Raw genomic sequence first — 24,528 nt, 5'->3', positions numbered from 1 at the left:
AATAGAGACCCTCCCTGTTTCAATTTTACATAGACCCTATACAGTCCCAGGGGTTTTTGGCCATGTTAAATTTACATAGACCCTATATTGTCCCACTTCTTATTCTTAGGTTTTTGGCCATGTTAATTCCCATAGACCCTATATTGTCCCACGATTTTTCTCCATGTTAAATTTACATAGACCCTATATTGTCCCAAGGGTATTTTTAATGATAAGTCCCATAGACCCTATAGGATCCCCATTCACTACTCATGTGGCATCGTGTCCCACTTAGTCACATTACCTAGACTCCCAAGTGTTGAATAAATATGCATTGGTTTATTACATAGCTTTCCAATGCAACAAATACGAAACACGTACATTGAAACAATGCAATTATAGCAGCTACTTATTTTATATTCATACATTGGTTATATAAAAGATTTTCAAGATGAATGTAAAACGTTTCGGGTCGGACGAGCACCAGCAAAGTCTTTTTATACAGTGAATAATTACAAATTTGTAAAAAGGAAATACAAAAAGGAAATACAAGCATAAAGACAGTATGATGAAAGTATATATGCAATCCATATTGCATTAATGTAGAACATTGATTTTTCCCAACTTTTTGTTGTCTAGTCATCTTCCGTAAAAGATGTGGGTCTGCTGAGCGCAGATATCAAAAGTAGTATTGACACTTCATTTCCGGAAATTGACAGATTTCGCGAACTGTTCAAGTTGAGGTAAGTTTTTGGTTGCATTTTAACGCGCGAAAACTGTGTCATTTTGAATAAGAGTAAAACCCGGTGTCTCATTAAAGAAAATAAACCCTATTCATGGGAAACGTTGCTACCGTATGTACATCTATTTTGCTTATACAGGACTTCGTCTGAAACTCTCTTCTTTCCAGAATTCACATATATTCTCTTTGTGCGCACCACTCTTTTAGGCTCACGGTGAAAAACCCAAGAAAACAGACAACAAACCGGTGCATATGTTTAATAGAACGATCCAAAGAAAATTAAGAAGTATAGTTTCTTTAATATATTGAAGTTGCCAAAATAAGTTTTGGCCTGTGCATACATACGGTCATAATGTGTATGTCTTAGTATGATTATCTGTTTTATCCTTTTTGTATAATACGAAATCTGGTCGATTTACTCGTCATTTGGACAGGACATATTTATCAAAACCAATTGTAAGGTTCGCTAATTGATTAAAACAATTACTAAAGCACTTTTTACATGATAAAAGATTTGTTGAAATGTGATATTTTTAAAAATTAACTTTTGAGTTTAATTCATCACTGCCTTTCACAGTACTCATATAATTTACCACTCACAATGACAGTGCTGTGATGGCATAAGGTCAATCATGAAAGCACTAACATTCAAAATCACTATGGATTACACTTTTTGCAGAGTGGGATCATGGTTATTGTTTTTAAATTACATTATCTACATAGATTTTTGCAGAATAAATGTCATCAGGATGGTTCATAGTGCATGTGCATGTCCAGTTAATAAGTTATTGTTTTGTAGAGTGGAGAGAATATATCAGCATTCTAAGCAGAATACATGTTTGCAAATACAAGTAAAAAATTGGTATTACAGTGTATTTGTACCTAGTGAAGGAGACAAATAGAGCTAAATATAAACTGTATAAATGTTTAATGAATTAATTACAAGGGAAGAAATTAAAACCTTAAAAATCACCTGAAATTCAAACTATAACTCACATAGTGATCATAATGTCAAAATTCAGAATAGTCACATTGCTCACATCTCCATTTCTAATCATTATACTGACTGCTTCGGTGGCCTGGTGTGGTTAGAGCATCCACCTCAGATGCGGGAGGTCTTGGGTTCGATCCCCGGCTGATTCATACCAAAAACTTACAAAATCGGTTCTAACAGCTGCCTCACTTGGCGCTCAGCATTACGATGTTAGTGTTAGGACTAGTCGGCCTGGTGTCAGGATGATGTGACTGGGTGGGACATCATGCTACATGTCTGCAGCATGATGCCCCAGTGCTAGACATCACTATAAACTGCCACACTGCAGACATTGTAGCGATATGACTTCTACGTTAAAATTCCAAATCACACATACACACACACATTCATTATACTACTGAAAAGAAAATGTACTATACAGCAAGTTGATGAAGAACATGGTATAGAATAGGGGTCATATTAAAGTCAACAAAGCCATAGGCATTATTTAGCAGAGCTTCAAAAATTTGTGTGGTGCTATTGTTGATCCTGCAAACCATTACCATTTTTCACCCCTTATCATCTAATTCAGAAATGTTTACTCCAGTATAGTTCTGCATTTGGAGTTGTAATAAAGTATTATAGATGTTAAACAGCAAGGAAATTAAGAGTATGCATAAAATATGACACTCAACATTTTGTATTCTCTTAACAGTTAGTAATACAGATGTTACCTTGGTATCAGTAAGATCAGTATGAGTCCATTTACATGACTTTGGAACACAGTCATTTAAGTTGTAGCAGTTTTCATTTTGCTATGCATTAGTACAAAGTGTGTAGGAATTATTTCACATTTTATTACTTATGCATTCTTGAACATGACTTAACTGTTTGGTGGGAATCCCTCTTTACACTTGAAACCAAATTGACTGAGGCAGTTTACATGTACATGACCCAGGTAGAAGTTAAATTATGCTGATCACAGAAGCCACAAGGCCATTACACACCTTTTGCAATGGATATCTTATGCTTAAGATAATGTCATTGCCCCTTTATGGGTTTCATTTAAAACAGTTCTTGAAAAAAAGCCAGGATGCAAGTGTCTAGAGGCTTAGATGAAAATCCGATTGTTCATTCTAGGCATTTTTTGTCTGTAAAAATAAAAAAAGTCGGTCCAGTTGGACATCTCAGGCATATATTACTGTGATGAATTACAGAGACCTGCAGTCATTGTAACCCAGTTTAATTAAAGTTTGTCACATGTTCATTGTTGCAAAGTGAGTGAGGGCTCATGGGTTTCACACAATTTTTTGTTCCACACTGTATGCCCCCACCCAATCTTAACTCTGGGTGTACTTATTGATGAGAACAATATTGAAAAATATTCCTACAGCTGTTTATTAGCGGATTTCCATCAATGTCTTTGTTGGTTCTAGCATGGCCAGAGTTGCAAGAGGTGATAAAACTGTCAGATGGCAATCAGTATATTGAAACAGTATAACTAGCAATGAAAACTTTCAAGGCTTGTGGTAGTCTGCCAAGTTGCAATGTGATGTTTTGATAGCCTTTAATGGAACATATTTTTGAGGTTGAAATAATTAGAAAAGAAACTAAATTGAGGTAATAAACAATTTGTTATTTAATTAGTGATTTGTTACATTGGAGAGAAAAGTAATTCTTATTAATTACAGGTAGATATTGAGTGTACAGTATAGTTAAATGAGAGATCTGTAATGGAAAATGCAAATTCAGTCAAATATTAAACATTAATATTTCAATTAGCTACTTGAGCACATCATAAAACTTTTATTGTGACAAGGACAATAATATGATAGTAAAGTGCGGACAACAAAGTTAATGTGGCAAAACTATTGAAGCAAACAATATTATCTTCTTTTTTTAACACTATTAGTGCATTATGCACAATTATTTTTGTTTGTCCCTCTTACATTTTGTACCTGCAAATGTGGAGTGTATGGGGATGTCATCTACCATTGTGGTCTTATGTGCAACACTGCATGTCTCTGCGAAATGAACAGGGGAATGTGTTCCTTCTCATTAATGTCAGTCTTCAGCATGAATTTACCTTTATGTTTGTACTCATTTTGAAGATAAACTGGAAAGACAGCAGATGCATTCATTTGATTTTTCATTTGAATCCTCCGAACATTTACTCAGAAACCCTGGAGTTTTGTTAAATTAGAATTAGTCATCTTAATTAGTTCACATTGTTTCAGTGTTGCTGGGCAAGGTGTTTGGTGTGTCAGTAGATACTATGGTAGATGAAGAAAGAGGATGGATTTGATACTTTTATTGACATCAACAAATATTTAAATTCATTTCAAATACATTTGAGTACTTTAAAACAAAAAGTTTAGTGTTTCACCTCTAGTATCATGTCATTCTAGTGCATGGGTGTTAAATACCTTTGAGAGATCTAAATTGATGCAAAACATTATACAAATGGAAAGAAAAATGCAAATAGATCACTTGATATTGCAAAACCAGAAAACTAATGATGCAAATTGTATCCTTCTTTCTGATTTATTTTTTGTAGAAATGCTTCAGTGACCTTAGTGGTTAGAGTGTCTGCCTCTGATATAGGAGATTGAGACTTTGAACCATAGCCAAGTCATACGGAAGACTTATAAAAATGGTGTATGTGTGCTTTGCACTCAGCATTAAGAGGTTTGTGCTAGGACTGGTCGGCCTGGTGTCAGGATAATGTAACTCAATGGGACATGATACATACCACATGTCTGTGGCATGATGTCCCAGTGCTAGACATCACTAGAAACTACCACACTGCAGACATCAGTGATATGACACAAATTGTTAAAGCTACATTAAAAATCCAAAAACACAAAAACACATATTTTATGTTCTGTATTTTTAATTTGTATTTGGTTTTTTTCTTCCTCCATGATTATAGGTTATTTATAACTTTGTTTTGCAATTGAACTTGTCAAAAGTCAGATTCACTGTGTACCTGGCTAGAGACAGTGGTGTTTTTTATTTTGTAAACAAATAATAGATAGTTAATATTTCTCTAGGAGTGGGGGTTAAATATTAGGATCATTATTAAGAAAGGTAGACATGTTTATTTGGGTCTGTGTCTTGGATGTTGGAATTCCCCCATGAAGAACCTGATGTTTCCCATGTTCTTTATTATAATTTTAGTAACAAATTTGATCTGTTTACAACTTAGAATTTTCTAGAAATGAACTTTGGATCTCCATCCTGGCTGTATTTTTGTGTTTTAATTTTTTATATAATCTTGTTTACTTGAAAAATTATTTATTCTTATGATAACATCAGAAGCAGAATCATTTGTATTGTTGTTTTGATTATGGTGGAATTGTGTATTAAAATATTATTCTCTGGAATTATAGTGAATTCAGACAAGGACATCTTTGATTATATTAGTGTGATTAATTGTAAGACTTAGCACATCATCACATTTCAGGCCACTGTACATAAGTACATTCAAGACTTTATGCACATCAACATCTTCAGCTCTGGATCTTGTTTTGAACACCATTGGAATTTAATTAGAAATTTATTCATTAGGATTGGTGATAGAACTTTTGGACTATTTGGGATTCAGTTTGCAATACTGTAAGTTATTTTTTAAATTTTCACTTTTGCATTTTTGGATGAAGTAAATTATTTGTAGAATTTTTACAGAACTTGTTGGTTTTTGCTCCTTTCTGTTACATAGTTCAAGACCACAGGGTTATGATGTAGGATAATCATACATAGACATTAATATCAATCTGCTTGTATGTATACGTGATTATGACAGGTGCATTAAATGGGACAATGTCCCATTAGAAGTTTTCATGTGGTAACATAATACTATCTAATGCAGGTGATTGCATTAACATGACATCATGAGTTTGATTTTGTGCTGATTTACTTAACTAATTATAAATAATTCAGAAACAGTAAACTGCTTGAATGCAGATCATTTGATTGATCACGATGACATCACAAAGATACTGTGAGGAAAGGCATTGTCCTGTTTAATGCACTGTAAAGGGCAATGTTGAATTCAGCTTTTTCATTCAGATACTGAGCAGATGTTCAAATATATTTCATTATACAATGTATTCTGAAATATTTAGCATTATTTTAGAGATTCAGAAAATGTTCTAGATTTTAATACATTTCAGAATTATAACTTGTACACACTGAATCTGTACCATCACATGACCTTTTTACATAGTGCATGAAAGTGCTAATGGTATGCAAGCCCAATATCACCAAGCAGGAAGTGGTATAGAGACTGGCAACTTGCTTTCTTACAGGAGAGTACTGTTGAACAAGCAGTGTTACCAGCATGCTGAATAGGAAAAGCCATAGACTTACTTGCAGTATTCCAAGTCCATAACGATGTATATAGTAATACACCAATTACTGTGATCCTAGCCAATGTATACTTATAGCCAGCTGGTGTTATATGGCCATTATTGTGCTGATGTGCATTTAAACTCTAATATGTACATACATGTCAGCTGACCTGCACACCAGAGGACATGCAAATAATATTTCTGGTTCCTTTTTGTAGGGTGAAGGCTTATAAAAACTAGGTATTCCCATCTGGAGTCTTCCTGTAGAACTTGTGTGTTCATAGCTTCCTGCCTTGCAGTTTAGATGCTGCCAATCTCTTGATGCCTTCAAGGCTGTGGGCAGAGTGACATTCCAGTAGCAATGTGAAGTTGTTTTTTTCCCTACAGAATTTAACCTGTATACACTGTATATGGATATTCCCTTGTTTTAAAAAGAAAGAAAAAACAAAAAACTATTGTGCAAGTATGCTCCCAGTTTTTATATCAGTAAATGGAAATTTGGGCCCAATGTCCACTACCAGATCAAAAAGTGGGATCATTTAGTTAAAACAGGAGTTGCAGAAACTCTTATTTGTATCATTTCTATTTATGAAGTTTAAACCCATATCATTATCACATGCACCTTTATCATAGATTTATTAATTTCAGCAATAAATATTCACTTTTTCAGCATTATTTACTTGGAAATAGTCATTGTAGAGTCTGACTACATCTGTCATTGCTGAGCGGTACTACATCACAGTTTATACAGTTGCCATGTCTGCTAAAAAGTTACCATGTCTGCTTTGCAGGTCATGGTTATTTTAGGAAATTGTAGCAAATCATGCTCAAGTATAACTCAGCCATGAGTGATTGAAGGAATATAATGCAGGAAAAGTGAATATTTATTGCAGAAAGCAGCCATGAAGCTGAATCATCCTTACCAGTATCAAGGTCCACTGGCTGAATTCTTGAAAGCTTTCTAGACACAATCAAAGCAGCAACTCCATTTCATTTAGAGCTCCCCCTTAGCAGGCGGGCCTTAGAAGGTTGTGCTGCAAAGGAAGAGGATTACAGGGCCTTTCCTTTTTCCTAATGACAAGGTTTGACAACCCTAGGGACTTGTTCCTAACCTACAGACCATACTTCTTCCATTGGTTCCTGTTGGGGCCAGACTAAATCTCTTTTTGCAGGCTTTGTCAGGCATCAGTTATGCTTAATCATGCATATTTGGATGCAAATTGTTTGCTGGTACGTAGAAAATCACTTACATAAGGGTCTGCCATATGCATACAATTGCTGGGCAACAAATTCAAAGGCTAGCCAGTCCTGCTTCAGCCACTTGCTGAGTGGGAAAATGTGTTATCAACTGATCATTTTAGCTGTGCTGATATTTACAGTGAGAGAATTCAGTGGCTGAAAGACCCCCCAGATGTACATGTCATTGTCATTATAAGAGTACTTCAAAAGAACATGATGCAGTAGCTGGGCTTTGACTAACTGCTGAGTGGTAGGAAATTGTGCTGGTATTTACAGTGACTGAATTCAGAGGCAGAAAGACCCAGAGATGTGCATGTGGTCATTATAAGAGTACATTAAATGAACAACTTTAGCTTTCATTATTGTGTTCGTTTGAAAGTGTGGCATAAGTAGTGCGTGTGAATTCTAAATCAAGACACATCGAGACTTGGACAAATTGTCATTTGCCAATTCAGAAAAGTATTTTTGGGGTTAAATGGCAAATTTATGAAGATTGTGATGAGATTAAGAAGAGTACTGAAGTTGCTAGAACTGATAGTTTGGATGGAACAGTGCATTGTGCCTGGCTTAGTATTTGTAATAAGACCTTTCCTTAGATAGACAAAATTCAGTCTCACTCTCATGGATGAACCAGAGCTATATGCCATTGGCTTAAAGAGTTTGGAAAATTATACTCAATTGCAATCACTGGTTCTTCTCATCTGGACATTTAACCCCTTCAGGTATACCCAATATGCATCTGTTAGGGGACTGCAACCTTTGCTGGTGGGACTCCTGTTTTGGTAAACTTTTGACCAAAATAGGAGCCCTGGACTCTTAGTTTTAAAATCCTAGCAAGACCTCTGATAACCATCGCTGGCTGGGTCCTTTCTATCATAAGAGATGGTTACTGGCTTTGGTAATGGGATCTTCCTCTCAAATAAGGTTCCCCAGTTAAATCTAGCTCAGCTAAAGGAAGAGATCAATTCCCTTCTTTGCAAGGATGCAGTAGAAAGGGTGTCATAAGGCCAATCTTCTGCCTCTTATTCCTGGATTTTCCAGGTTCCCAAGAAAGGGAGAAAGTTGTTGTTGTTGTAGGGTTTAACGCCATTTTTCAGCACAAGATAGGCTATATATGGCAGCCAGAATTACTGGTGGAGGAAGAACCCTGGGAAACCCCGGTAAGAACCACTGACCCACGAGAAGCTACTGGCAAGCTTTCTCATGTACCCACGTTAGCCAAGCCTGAGACTCGAACCCATGCAGATACTCGAGCAGATTTCTGCTAGAGTAACCATCAAAGATGGAGACCACAGTCTTATCCAGGATTGCCACAAGACTTGGCTATTGAGTGGTCTCCATCAATCTTCAGGATCCCCACACTGGAAATCTCTTAGATTTTGTTTGGATGGGGAGGTCTTCCAATTCTGAGCTTTGCCATTCTGCTTGGCCTCCACACTGACAGCTTTTACCAGGGTCATGTGAGTAGTTGAAGCCCTTTTAAGGTAGGTATCCAATATTTTTGATAATTGGTTGATACATAGTATCATCTAGAGTCCCTCAGACTAGACCTGTTTTGGTGTTCATAATGACCAGGATCATTCTTCTACAAAAATTATCAGCTAAATCTATCCCAGGATTTTGTCTACATGGGGAAGAATTTTCTCAAACAAAAAGAGGGTTAGTCTGTATCTCTCACGGCAGAGCAGACAAGATCCTGTCCCAGTTGGAAATGCTGAGTGAAGACCCAGCTTGTCATTTTCTCTTCAGCTGGACATCCTGAATGCTGCAGTTTCCCAAGGCAGGCTTCACGTATGTATCCTCCAGTTTCTACTTTTAGTGCTTTTGAGACCACACAAATATGCCTTGAATGCTCTGATTATTTTGGGTTGCGATCTGCACCATCATCTAAATTGGTGGACAAATTGTGACCAATTCCTGGCCAGTATCCACATGCACGCCTGCCCAGCTTCACTCATAATTGTTTGCAGACACTTCATATTCAGGGTTGGGCACTTATTTAGAGACTGAAGGTCTGATTTTTCTGAGTTCATGATCTGATAAGTATCTACCCACCAAATTAACAATTTGGAAATGAGGGCTTTATTCTTTGGCCTTCAGGGGTGCATCCACTATATAGAAGGTCACTGTGATGGTCTTCAACAACAATATGTCAGTAGTAGTGTACCTCAGGAGATGCACATGGACCTTCTTTGTTGGCCTAGGTTTGGAATCTTCTTTACCGGACAGCTTTAGAAGGAATATTTTTTCAAGTGTGCTACATTCCTAGCAGGAAGAACATTTTAGTCGACAGTCTGTCAAGGAAAGGGAAGATAGTTCTTGGAGAATGGTCATGCCACCAACCCCATTCTAGGGATGACTTGGATACTCTTTTTTGTCCATTTAGGGCTGTATGTTTTTATTTGGCAGCCTCTAAAGAAAGAAGGAAGGACTGGAAACATCTTTTCCTGACAGTTAACAGTTAAGCTACTTCATGATCCATAATTTATATGTGGATTGCATTAACTATCAAGAGAGCTTACAGTCCCTTAACAGGTAGCTGTCTTTCATGAAAATCAAAGCCCATTGAGGTTTTTCTTGCTGCCTCATAGGCTGGTCTACCTCATTAATCTTTGGAGGATGAGAAGAAAGTCACATTTTGGCACTCTCACACTACTTCTTCCTCCTTTTATCTTAACTTTTTTGCTCACAATACCATTTTCTCTCATGACCCTGTCATCATAGCTCAAATTGTGTTGTTCATGCAGATTCCATCCTGCAGTAGTCTCCTGCTCATCTGTGAAATTGAGTATTCCTTGTGTTTTTATTTTCCAGTTTTGCAGTATAAACAGGCAGGATATTACTGATATTAAAATGTAGTTATTTGGGGGTGTAAACTTAATATTATGTTGTAATATCTGCTGCTATTGGCAGATTCCCTTCACCCCATGCTGATGTCCACTAGTTAGGCTGATCCCTCAAAATAATAATGAGGGCCTTCATTCATGCCCGAGATGTCTGGGATTCGCTTACAAGGCTTATCCAGTGTTCTGGAAGATTTTGGTTCATCCTAATGGGAGGACTGAATTTTCATCATTCAGTCAAGTATTTTCCTTCCTGGAAAAGTAATAGCTATGCAATAGCAACATCATTAAAATTGCCCCCAACCACCATCCTTGCATGTAATTGGTTTACATAGTGTGATGATAGTTTCATGCTGGTGAGACAATATATGTATTTCTTCTTTGATAATCTCAGAGGTGGTCAGCCTTAGATGTCTTTCCCAACAATAGCTTTTAGCCAAATTTTGTAAAATGTAGGAATAAGTCGGAGTTTATCGTCAGGCATTCTCTTACTTGTATGCTGATCTTATTACAAGTCGCTAGGAGAAAGGCTAATTAGTCATACGATTTTCATTTAGAGGAAGGATTTCATTTTATCAGTTGGGATCTTATGAATTCAAGAAATAGAGCAATAAAGTGATAAATCATTTCATGATGTCAGTTGCTGTGATAATCATAAACCCTTGGGTAAATGTGGTCAATTGAAGGCTAATTAATTTATAAGAGGGCTTCAAGCCCTGGTTGAAGATGCTGACCCTGCACATCTTTAGATAGATTTTGATTATTTAACTACCTGACACTTACTACATGTACCACTGGTGTACTGAAGATTGCCTTGTTTGCAGAAACAAAGCATGGATATACATTGTTAAAAAAAAAGATTTAATAGACATGCTCAGCAGGTGACATTTTAAGACCATTTAAAAAAAATTCCTAGCTGATTTAGATATATAAAAACACTAATTATATAGATAAAATTCTGTATCATGTTTTTAATGCTCTAATGCTCCGATATTCCATCCGTTCAAAGGTTTGAATATACTAGGTTGTCCCAAAATGATACGACAAAATTGTTTGTTTGAATATGCATCATTTATAGATGAAAATTCTGGTGTCATTCTTGGTATTCATATTTTGTATTCTTAATTTAAAAATTATCTTTACTACTGCAGTTATGTTCCTGTAACTGTTGTTGCTGGGTTAACATTAAAAATCAAACCTTACATGATAATGACTGTGGACAATGCTGTCAGAAAAGTGATACTGAAAAGTCTTGCATGTGCTTCATAATTCAGATAATTTGATAACACATCTCAGATGTTTTCTTTATGAAGCTAACTGCTGTGATGTGTTTTATTTGTAGCGTTACAATGGTATACATTTTCCTGGATTTCATGCTTGACGAAAATGCAGATTCTATGAGATACATTGAGCTGTTCAGAAGGAAGTTTTGTCCCGAACTTTGGTGTGCATATATATGTGGTTATTTTAAGTAACTTTATGCTGCGGACACAAATTTAATACTGTAGCAGAATTATATATCGCTAAAGCATAGCTTGCTCCTTTCTAAAATGCCATGCCTGTCTGTTTGATCTCCTCTACAAAATTTCATTAGCATTGGGGTAAAGACACATCAGGGTAATAAAATGTTCTGAAAAATGTGTTATTGTCATAAAATGAAAAAAATTATATCAGCCTTATATAAGAGAAATACATTATTTTGTTGGTATTCTTGATTTCCCAAGTTTAAACATGAATTAGTGTCATACTCATTTTGGCATTGAATTTTAATAAATGATATCCTTCATTTCCTTACTTCCCCATTTATTTTGATTGCCACATGTTTTTTAAGTATTATAAGGTAATTCAGCACCCTCCATGTCAGCCTGTTCCTTAACATGCTCCTGATTCTGTTCATAACAGACCTTTCAGAGTCTGTAAAAAAATGGAACATAAAAATGTATTAGTGGATGTACACACAGATACAAAACTACCTGAATCGTAAGTCAGTTACCAGGAATGAGTTCTCAAGTCAAGACGGTGATGTGTTTTCAGATAAATATGACAGGCAATTATGGGACCAGTCTTATCTTAAAACCAGATAGCATTGGTGTTTCGTCACATTGTGAACCATGTCATTTCTCCCTTAATCTGAGAAACTGCCATGTTTCACATGGGTAAAACAATTCAGGTCAAAAGCTGGAACATAAGAAGTCAGCACTGCACTATGTCAGATTGTCTTCAGCCCAAGTTCACATTTAAAAGTGTCACACACTGCTCTGGTGGCCTGTGTGGTTAGAGAGTCCACATCAGATTCAGGAGGTTGCAGGTTTGAACCCCAACTGAGTCATACCAAAGACTTATAAAAATGGTACTAGCAGCTACCTCACTTTAGTCTTGGTACTTATCATTAAGAGCTTATTGTTGGGACTGGTTGGCCTGATGTCAGGATAATATGACTGGGTTGGACATGATGCCACATGTCTGCAGCATAATGCCTCAGTGCTCGACATCACTATAAACTGCCACACTACCGACATAGTATTGATATGACTCAAAATGTTAGATCTATGTTAAAAATCCCAAAACACACATGCACAAAGTGTCAAAGCTGATCACCAATAGTCATATTATTTTTATCTACTGTATGCATATTCTTCTTAGATCTGCTTAAAAAGAGTGGGTTTGCCTCTCTTCATTCCTCTTGAATCAATTTGTTGTTGTTGTTGTTGTAGGGTTTAACGCCATTTTTCTGCACATGATAGGCTATACATGGCGGCCAGTATAACTGGTGGAGGAAGAACCCTGGAAAACCCAGGGAAGAACCACCGACCCACGAGAAGCTACTGGCAGGCTTTCCCACATTGAACCAATTTGTGCACCATGTGTGAATGTTGATGTTATTAGATCAGAATGGAATTTGTCAACTGTATCACATCACTACTTTCGGAGTACTGATGATAGTGAATGGAATTATGTGCAACTTTGTTTACTATTTTAAGGGGTAGCACCTCTTAATTCGAAACTGAATATTTTAGTGTTGTTTAAACCTAACATCTTGATTATTTCAGAGAATGGTTTATGTTGGACAGTTTTTTTTTTTTAACAAATCATTTCCATCCTTCCAAACTTTAGTTAAATTGAGCAAATGGTTAAATTTATGATAAACAGTTGAATTGGAGCTTTAATAACAGTTAAGTACTGTACCATCCATACTTGTCTATAAGACAAATAGAATTGCAATCTGCACAGACCCAGATTTGCCATTGCATAATGCACTGGCAGATATTAGTCAGTGCAGTTTGTTAGGAGTAATCAATAGAACAAACAATATAGACCTAGATCTGCAGCAATATTATGCTGCTGCAGATCAGGATCTTTGCAGTTTGACTTGACTTATAAGTGAGTACTGATGGTATATTGTCCTTAAAGAACCTCTGATTCCTACATTCCCATTATGTAGGTACTGTATGTTGGTTGATATGAATATGCTAGTATATACATAGCAGTGCTTGAGACTCATTAGAAATTATGCTAGTATATACATAGCAGTGCTTGACACTCATTAGAAATATCATTGCATGATAAATACATGTAGTACATATGTGTCAAACTCAAGGCCCGCGGGCCACATCAGGCCCGGCGTACAATTATATCAGGCCCGAGAGGTCTTGAACGGCATACAATTATATCCGGCCCGCGAGAGAATTTTAGGCAAAAATATTTTTTAATGGCCCTGCGATATAAAGTGCAAATCAAATTCCCTAATTAGCAGCCTTGCTGAACGATAGGCTACCTGAGAGCGTTCTCGCTTCGATCAGAATAAGCGAAAATAAAAGTTGTGTAGGCTCGAACCTTGAGCATGTTTGGTAGCACATATCTGTGAGCAGCTGTTTTCTGTGATGAAGATTAACAAAACATCACACAGGAGTTGTCTCACTGATGAACACTTGCAGTCCATCATGAGAATCTCAATGACACAGAACATTACTCCCAACATAAACGAACTTGTAGCCAAGAAAAGATGCCAAACATCCAGCTCTGACAAATTGGCATAAGAGCGAAAATGGGTATGCCACTGATTTTTTTATTATTAAAACTTTTTTCTGTTTTAATTTATATTAATGTTTAAAAAAGGTTTAATTTTCCGCTTATTGAATGTTTATCCTGTTCGCCCGCAACCTTACGTGTGATTTGAGTTTTGGCCCGCTGAGCGATTGAGTTTGACACCCCTGATGTAGTAAGACACTTGGCATTCAGCTGTTATCAGTCTTGGCTAATTAGATTGCTTCTATTCCCAACTGGTGATACATGGATACTGAATAAAGTGAAGACATCACTCTTGATCACCAATCACTCTTGGATATTTCAGGCAGCTCTCAAGTGGAATCCTCATTGCTCAGGGGTGACCAGTGGTCAAGACATTAGGTATTCCAGGACTGTTGAAAATGAGATGAGCAATAGGTAGGTGCTGTTAGCTTGTAAAAAGTTTGTATTAGCCACTTGGTACATCTGGATATGGCATGAGAGGAATAAGGAATGTATGTGTTTGTGAGAGAGAGAGAGAGAGAGAGAGAGAGAGAGCAAGTCATTCATATCTGGCAAAAGTTATATCAGTTATGAGTACAGTGTTGATATTTGCATGCATTGTTGTATGTATTGATGGAAGAATGACAGGGGTTAGTACAGAAAATGGGGGTGTTCTTAAGGATATAATTCTGAGTGGAAAGAAGAGGAATTTTACATACCATCCACACACAAATGTCAGTCTACGTAATTATTTTAATTACTAGCAAGTGTCCGAAAATCTGACAAAAGATATATTACGAGGTAATGCCTTGTCTGGTTGATCTCCGCTACCAAAAATGTCAGCAAAAAAAAGTGGATGTTTCACAACATACAGTACTCATGCTTGATGTCAACATAAGCAGATTATGATATAACAATGCACTGTTAAGATGGTTTGTCAATATGGACAAAGAAATTGTTTATGTAACAATAGATAAAAAATTCAGTGCATTTTATACCAGGTTTGCAGCTTCTTTTCATGTGGCTTCTGAATTTCTCCACTCCAAAACAATGGTTGTATATACAAGTTTTAACAGCCAACAATGTCGGCAATAAAAAAAAATCGTCATGTATATTTTGTCACCAATAAGGAAGATAAAATCGCAGTTTTGACATTGGTGAAGCTCTACATTATCCTTGAATAAACATTTTACACTTTATTTTTTTGTACTTTTAAGAAGAAAAAACTATTTTATCTTGTATGAGAAAAATACGTATAAAATTTCAGGAGCCACTCCATGATCTTCTTATATTATTCATGTGCGATATCTTCCCCAAAATGATAACAAAACTTTTTATGTTTTTTTCATACTTTTCAGAAAGAATTTGTTGTGTGTGCGAGAAAAATACATGTATATAAAATTTTGGGAGCCATGCCACGACCGTGTTATATCCGAATTTGTGTTATAATGGAGCATGCTATAGCAGGGTCACACTGTATATATAAACAGAATTCACGTATATGTACAAATTTGTGGTTCTCTAAATAAAGTAAACTATTATATATGCATTCCCTGTTTTCACTACAGGTGTATTTATCATTTGGTACGCATTAATTTAAGGTTGTAACTATGCTGATGAAGTACATATTTTACCGCCCGCATTTATTACCTAACCCCCTGCAATTTTTTTGGGTACATGCATCATTTTCTTCAGCTAACTGACCTCGTTGCTTTTAACATGGTTTGGCCTCTATCACAGTTCTATGGCTCCCAAGTAATGTGTTATAGCGGGGTCATACTGTATGTATGGATGGATGCATGCATGTTTTTGAGGAGGAGTAATCTTGATCATGTGATAAAGCAGTGAATGAGATTTACTGAATCTTGTCTAACAATCTGTGTCGCAAACCTTCGGGTTCTGGTCATTCCAAATTACTTTCTTGTTTAAAAGAAAATTGGTGTGTCAGACTCTCCACCAGATCTCTTGTTCCTTCCTTGTTCAGTTACAATAAAGGAGTTTTCTGAAAGGTTTTGCACGGGCCATGCCTTTGCTAGACAACATGAGTGTTGGTTATTCCCTCCCCCTAACTTGCAACCTTTTTCAGCTGCTTCTAGCTACAACGTACATAATCCTTCCAGACTGACTCAAATTCCCACTTTAGATACTGAAGCAGCTAAAGTAAGTATTTCTGCAGGTACCTTGGCTATTCTTCCAGTGAAAACACTGAACTCATTTGAACAAAGGGCTTGGTCATTAGTGACCATAACCTTGCATGCTTCCCTCTTTTCAACAGCCTCTGTTAGCCTGCTGAGAGGGAGGGGGAAATATGTCACCAAGGGGTCTCCATTGTTTGATGGAAGCTGTGGTATAAAACGTGCAGGCATGTATTATCCTTGTCTATGGCTTTGTCAGCAGAGCTTCAACACTTCTGCAGGGATGTGGCAGTGGACACTTCAAGGTCTTATTATAGTACAGTAAGAACCTTAAGAGGGCTCTTCTGAAAGCTGAGACTTTTTTTGGAGGCCTCATCTCCTCTGTGGCCACTTGGGATATGAAAGACCATAAACACCTGTCTCTTGCATCCATTTCTGGCTATTTGAAACCAGCTAAGAAATGGAATCATATTGAACACTGTCAAGGCCCACTGGCCAACCTGTTTAAGGTTGTTCAGTCTCATTCAAAGCAACAACCCCATTTCAGGGCTCCCCCTTGGTAGGTGAGCTCAAGAAGGGTGTGCTACAAATGCCCAAGGAAATAATTTGCATGACCTTGACCATTTCTTGAGACAAGGGTGGACAGGCCTGTGGGCTCACTCCTTTCCTGCAATCCATACCTCTTCCTTTTGTTCTCACTGGCAACAGATAAAAGGCCCAAGGAAATAATTTGCATGGCCTTGACCCTTTTTTGAGACAAGGGTGGACAGCCCTGTGGGCTCACTCCTTTCCTACAATCCATACTTCTTCCTTTTGTTCTCGAGGTAACAGATAAAACCCCTTTTCACCGACTTGGCCAGGCATAAAGGTCAATGGTTGGGTCCTTTCTATAATAAGAGATGGTTACTGGCTTTGGTTCCAGGATTTCACTCCTCTGCTAAAGCCCCATATTTGCTTCCACCAGTTATATCTAGCCCATTTAAAAAAAGAGGCCCACTCCCTTCTTCAGAAGGTTGCAGTAGGGAAGGTATTTAAAGACAAATTTATGGCCTTCTAGTGCCAGATTTTCCTGGTTCCCAGGAAAGATATGGTAATACTGATATCAAAATGTATTTTTTTTGAGGAGTAAAACTAATTTTAATGCTGTTTAACTTGTTTGATTTGTTTCTTCTGGTTTACCATAATGGGAGGATGAATTCACTTCATATCGTATGTGTAATTTCTACATGGAAAAGTACTAACCATGCAATAGCATCAAGTGAGTATTGCATTATTGTTTTACCCTCTCCTCCCAATACTGCATGCATTTATTTAGTCAACCACAAAATTTGATACCTGTGAATTTTAAGCAATTGGTGGTATTTCCCTGATGTGCAATTTAAAGTTGAAGATATTTGGGTTAACTGCTTTTTATGAAATAGTTGGGAAAGGCTGAATTTCCATACAAGTAGGCAGTGATACCTATTCTCCAGATGTTTCTTTTCTTTCAGCGTGCATGTAATCATTAAAAGTTTGCAGATCAGTGCATTTTGCTCCTACTAAGTGGCTATCATGCCAGTCTGATATCCAAAATGGTCACCATGGTAGCCATATTGAAAAGCTTTAGCTGCTAATCTTTCTGAATGGATGGTCATATTTGCATGAGGTTTTCATCAAATCATTTTGTATTAATCCTCTGCAATGATGGTGTTGATCTTATGCCAGATATGGTAGATTGTCTTAAGAATGTCCAAGTTGTTTAAAATGATCAGTTACATGAATAAAATTAGAGAAGAAATGAATTCTTGTGGATTCCTACAAATTTGTCTCAACTACTAGAGCATCAGCCCTTTTGATGGACTCTAGTTTTATTCTTTGGTAGCAGTTAGGAATTTATATGGTGAAAATTTAATTTTCAATAAAGTCTGAAATATTGTGTAAAAAATCTGTGTTGTTTTTATACATGCTCACTAATAAAGTGGAATTCCTTATTCCATTTCTTCAGGAAATATGGATTATCATACAGCATTAGTATGTATAATTATTGAAAATATTATCTTTAAGTAGGTTAAATGTTGTATTGATTACGGTTTGCCTACTGTTGTTAATTCTGTGACACGATTGGATATGGGCCATAGGGCTTGTCTCTAGGTGCCCTTTCTGGAAACTGGTGCTTGATTAATTTAAATGTAAATTCATACTTCTGCATATAGATGATACAATATAGACAGAATTGCAGTACAATGCTGTTGATAATGGGAAATTGCATATTGATTAGTTGGACAATTTTGCACTGATTGACAGGGAAAATTGTGATTTGACATCTTGTTTTCTCCCCCGTTTAATGCTTTCATCATTCCTTTTAATTTCAGTTCCATGACTAATCCAACAACACTCAAAAAAATTTTTGTTGCTGTGTTTAGATTTTAGCCATAAGTAAAAAAAAACCAAGGAATTGTTGAGGCTGATTTTAGTTGACTTTTTATTGTGTTATGAAGTGTTAATTTTGTCCAAGAGAGCATACATTTTTAAAAAGTATTACATCTGTTAACAATTTGTTGTTTCTTTGTTTTGAATTCAGTTAAGAAACTTTATGATATGCCACCAGAGAAAATCTTTGACATTTTTAGAGATTTGGTTGATAAAACAAATGCTTTTTTTTTGTTATAAAGATACCCTATGTACAGGGAAATCAAAACCAGCAAGGTAGCTCAGTTGGTTTAACTTTGGACATGTAATCCAGGGTCTTAGGTTCAGTACCTGATAGGCCAGCCTGTGTTGGCTGCCTTGGCGTTTCCTTGGGAAGGACATCAGACTTCCATTTCCTTTGTATGATATAGCCAATATTGTGTTGAAAGCGCTGTTGAAAAACAATCCTGCCAATCAAAACCATATCTCCTAACTTTCTAGATAGTAGTGGTGGTTGTGTTCAGGTTTTTTTAGGGGTTTGTAGTTGCAGTGATGGTCGTTGTATGTCATAATGAACAAAAAATGAACTGATTATATACACTGTATTGTCTGACACTTTCTTTGTTACTTTTATTTTTACAGAAATTTTAAATTTTGGAAAAAGTAAGATGATCATTAATAATAACTGCTAAAAAGAATATTTTCTTCATTGTATTTTTGTGTGTTAATTTCTGAAAAAATAGTTATATGCCTTAATTCTAATACAGAGAATAATGATTTTATGTCATGTTCACTTTTTAGATTTAATATTGAAAACCATTCTGAACTGAAATATAAAAATGCTATTCAGGGTACTTTTTAGCAGCAGTTTAAAAAAGTCTTGAAGGTGACTATTGTTTAGTAGTGCTTAGTAATGCCTTCTCCCCCACCACCATATGACAGTGTGACTTAAGTTATGTTACTTGACCATTTAGGCTGAAAAAAAGTCTATTTTTGTTTATTAGACAGTATAAATATGAATCAATGACATATCATCGCTAGCCAAGGGTTGTCAATCCACTCTGTTCCATTTCAATCCTTGGCATTTAGTGGAAATTCTCTTTCGGAATAATTGTCCTCATGTGGATAAACCAGTCTCTGCCTATAGCAAGCAAAATCATGTATCCACTTAAAGTGCTTATTATGTGACCTATTACATGTAAGTATTGAAAAGTGATTTCCAGTTAAAAGTTGTATGGAATAATTAAATTGGAGAAACTACTTGCAACATGTGTCATTGTGTGTTGAAACTGCTTTGATGGTTCCTAACAGTCCTCACCTGCTCCGGTGGCCTAGTGGTTAGAGTGTTGGCCTTGAATGTGGGAGATCATGGGTTCAATCCCCGGCCGAGTCATACCAAAGACTTACAAAAATGGTACTAACAGCTGCCTCGCTTGGCACTCATCATTAAGAGGTTAGTGTTAGGACTAGTCAGCCATGTGTCAGGATAATGTGACTGGGTGGGACATCATGCTACATGTCTGCGGTTTGATGCTAGACATCACTATAAACTGCCACATTGCAGACATTGTAGCTATATGACTGAAAAATTGTTAAAGCTATGTTAAAAAATCCAAATCACATCACATCCTAACAGTCCTCCATTTTAAATGTAAGGCTGGATCTAATTGGATGAATTTTTGTCAGCTGTATTGAATCAGTTAGCAGCAGTAGATACCTTTTCCTCTTGCTAAAGATGCCAAATGTTGATGTGGGACAAAGCTGATTGATGACCTTTTGCTAGTGAAGATATGGCTGTATTCATCCAAAATGTTTGGTCATCCCCATTGAAATCCAGTCTACCAATATATAGTTTCATTACAGTGATTTTCACTTAACTGATGTTGTCCATTTATATGGTACTTTGATGAAATTATTTTTTAATGTCAGCATTACATAATCTGTTGCTATTGCATAGTTAGCGTTTCCCGTCAGAAATTATCCTTGTCTGTACGATGAGAATCCATCTTTTTCTGCAAGGTTCTAAAAACCTACACTATGACTTGTGATGCCCAGTAGTCTTCATATTTCCTTCAGTTGACACCATTTTAATGGTGCAAATATTTCCATTCTGTGAACAATTTCTCTCACTTAGTGTCTGTTTGCATGAATTGGTCATTTTTATTAACACATTAACCCCTGAAGGTTTTTGTTGTTTTCGCCAGAAATTCGAGTAGGAAACACATTTTGAAAGCTATTTCTGAATTAATCCTAAAAAATCAAGTCCAGGTGATTTTCCAATAACCTAATGCCTAGTTGTTTTAGAAACATTGTTTACCATAGGCTATTTGGTTCGCACATGAGCAGAAGGGTAAATGTTGAAGTTTTTTTTTTTGCTTAACGGACCCATTATTTTCATATTGAGACCACTCTTTATTCCAAATGCCCATCCTGTCCTACTTTTCGCAAAGGTTCATCTGTCTGTTTGCAGTTCACACCAGTCTGCATTAGATCTGAGATGAAAAAATCTAAAATCCAGACACAAAATTGGATTCCGACCATGGGCAGATTTTGGGTGGAAAATAATCGGGTCCAAAAAATGAGATTTTTCCCTCTGTATTTTGTAGTGCAACTATAACTTCCAGATTATTTGGTATCATTATAGAGCTACATCTGTCTAGCTTTCTATAATACCACCCACTTTAATATACATGACCTTGATGCTACAGAGCTCGGCAGTAGGCTACTACATCCTGCCACGTAAACTCGTCACCAGGGGTTAATGTGTTAAGTATATCATAATTATTGAGTGTATTTAGCCTTAGTCCAAGTGCTTTCACAATTGGAATTAAATTCTTGAGAGTTCTTGACATTTTCAGTTATGGTTTTTCTTTTACTTGCCCCTAGGTTATCCTCTGTCTCCAGTAGAGAAACTTTGTTGCCTCAAATTCCAATTAGGTTCATTAGACTTCTAATGTTTTCTAATTTTTCAGTAGGGGTACAGTAAAACCTGTCTTGAAAGACCACCCCTTCTGCCAACAAATACTGGTCACTCAAGACAGGTGGTCTCTCATAACAGGTCATAACACTGCATAATAAATCTGCATGGAGAATGTGGTCTCTCAAAACAAGTGGTCTCTCAGCAGTGGTCTCTCAAGACAAGTTTCACTGTGTTACTCTCCCTGTCCCTACGAGTCTTGTTTGTGGCCTCACTTGAGATAAGAATCTCTAAAATTTAATTGTAAAACGGGGGGAGAATTGTCCCTCCAAAATTTGGTTTTCGTTATCTAGGGTTGACCGCCCGCGATGTTATTGCCTGGTTCGAGTAAATATAAATATAAGTGATGAAACTTATAGGTGAAATAGATAGAGATCTGAGCAGGTATATAGAACAAACCAACACGAGCCCCCGTACATGTAAACAAACAATTTAATCAATTACATACAAACACTGTGAAAATTCATTACACCAGGAATATACTCTGCTTTTAGAAATTTGACTTTCACCGAGATACAAAGAAAATGCAGATAGATTTAAATAAAATAGCCGATCTGTTTACTGATAGATTTAGTTAATCATAGGATCGAGTGAACAATCGAAGTCAACGTCTTGTACAATTTCATAACCTGCTCGTCCCCAGTCTGTTTTGCTTCCTCTGTAGCTGTTCAGACCCTTGGATCTCAGGATGATACTTTCCACCATCCATCTCAGGATACTCTCAGTATATGTCTCAGAAATTAATACGTCGCAGGATTGTGTCGCAGGATTATACGTCTCACTGCACTTCTCTCTATACTTCTCCGTATAGGTCTCAGAATAACATCACCTCATACGTCCCAGAATAATACGTCTCATATGTCTCAGGATAACACATCTCATACGTCTGAAGAGCTATTTTCTCCATTTTAAATAAATATAAATAGAGACAACCTAAATTTCCCGTTATTTATGAAACATTTAATTCTTCATTATTCTCCCTCGTTATCAGATTTCACTATAAGTGCTAAACAGACGCTAAGGCTATCAATCGACTCCATATGTCCTATAATGACCCTAGTTAGTCAAATGGCTAATTCGTTATGCCTTGACCTTACACATTAACACATACGCGAGGCCTGTGGTTCTGAGCCAGCCTCAATTTACACAGCGAATAAATAGGATACATCACATCAATCAATTACTAGATCATTTCAGTCAATACACACTTATTCTTAATCATATGTGAAATCTTCTAAATTTGGCGAATTCACACGGATTCGTGTTATCATATTAACTAATGTAATGCATTAAATTCTTAGAACATAACTCTTATGCAAACAAGACGACAAATTCAAACAATTCGTCAAACTTGTCTAAAGAAGACTAATGTACGACTTCCTATGTATAACTCAACACAGTTATACTTCATAAAGCAAATTATTACACGAATGTAGAAAAAAGATTCATGCAGATACAGGTAAATAACTTCAGCAAAGCATTATATATGGCATCAACAAATTACATGGAATTGTCACACTACCTTTGCTTTCAACGTTCCTCCCTCTAATGGGTAAATTAGTTCGTCGGTTCCTTTTGACAACAGTCCCCTTTTGGACAACAGTTCCTTTTTACGAGAATTTCTTGCAAATCCTCGGAGTCCTACTTTGGTTTTCACGTAGAAAAGCTTAGACTGATTAGAATTTCGATGTGACTATTTTAAAAGCTAGAAAATTTTGTGTGGGAAACATGCCCCTTATTTAATGTAACCAATTAGAATCAAATATCTCTGCCACCTTTTTCCAGAGGCGCCAAAGTCAGGGTCAGCTTGACCTGGTAGTTCGAGTAACAGAGTTTCTGCGATTTCTCAATTTGTGACAACTTTGCCATGAAAATGAAGTTTTCCTTGTCCCTTATAGTCCGCCTGGCTGCTGTATAAACAAATGTTTAATTAGGAACGAAATTCTCCCTCTAAAGGACATTACCGTACACAGTAGTATGGCGATATGATACGCGCCTGTCTCAGTAAATCTAATTAATGGTTGTCTGGTCTCAGCTAATGTATTCTTGTTAGATCGACATAAAATTTGCCACTTCACATTAATATTACTGATATCATACATGTTGCTCTTGCATAGCTGGTTCTTTTCCAGGTTGAAAATACCCTGACCGTATGATGACATTGTTTCCCAGGGATGCACACTGGAGAAAATTAACGAACACGTTTTGTTGCTGTGCGTTTTTCGCATAATGTGATTTATTTAATATCCAATGCTTTGGATGAGGGATGGCATCATGGATAATTCCAGCGGAGGCATAGACTGGTTCCCAGATTTTTATGCTTTCTGCTATTTGTATAGCGGAGTGCAATGCAGGGAGCATACGAAACAGGGAACCAGACTAGCATATGCATTGTTATGACAGAGTAGCTTCCACTAATCTCGCTAACTCTCATGCGATTTCCGTCGAGCTAGATGTCATCCTGATGTTTAGGTCTCACTGGATAGTTTTGTATTTTTGCACCTCCTTAATTTTAAGGGAGAAGGCATGAAGCCAATTATCATAAGCCTAGCATTTATAAATTCACACAGAAGCTAAATCTGTAATGTGGTTTAGATTTACCTTGAGTTAGGCTTGAAAATTGGTTGGCTTGTTTGGTTATTTTTTTGTTGTTGTTGTTGTGGGGTTTAATGCCATTTCTCAGCACACGATAGGCTATGCATGGTGGCCAGTATTAATGGTGGAGGAAGAACCCAGGAAAACCCCGGAAAGAACCACCAACCTACGAGAAGCTACTGGCAAGCTTTCTCACATAACCACATTGGCCAAATGCTAGACACGAACCCACAGAGACAGAGGTGAGATGGCAGTGATCCTTAACGGAGATATCTTTAGACCACTCGGCCACTTGGG

The 24,528-nt window shown here is 36.7% G+C and overlaps 1 protein-coding gene across 2 annotated transcripts in view; it reads left to right on the top strand.

Moving 5' to 3' along the window:
* The first annotated feature begins 681 nt into the window (after positions 1-681).
* The window catches only part of LOC149805675 (pleckstrin homology domain-containing family H member 2-like), a 349,103-nt gene continuing 325,256 nt past the window's right edge, over positions 682-24,528 (top strand). For both annotated transcript variants that reach the window (XR_016419762.1, XM_089950325.1), the window contains exons 1-2: positions 682-722; positions 14,480-14,571. The gene's annotated coding sequence lies outside the window, so the exon portion shown is untranslated. The remainder of the gene's footprint in view (positions 723-14,479; positions 14,572-24,528) is intronic.

Source organism: Sinohyriopsis cumingii, chromosome 2 (genome assembly GCF_028554795.1).
Source record: "Sinohyriopsis cumingii isolate HCF-2022 chromosome 2, ASM2855479v2, whole genome shotgun sequence".
Lineage (NCBI taxonomy): Eukaryota > Metazoa > Mollusca > Bivalvia > Unionida > Unionidae > Sinohyriopsis > Sinohyriopsis cumingii.
Note: the sequence above shows the minus strand (reverse complement) of the source record. Positions and strands in the feature narration are given on the sequence as shown.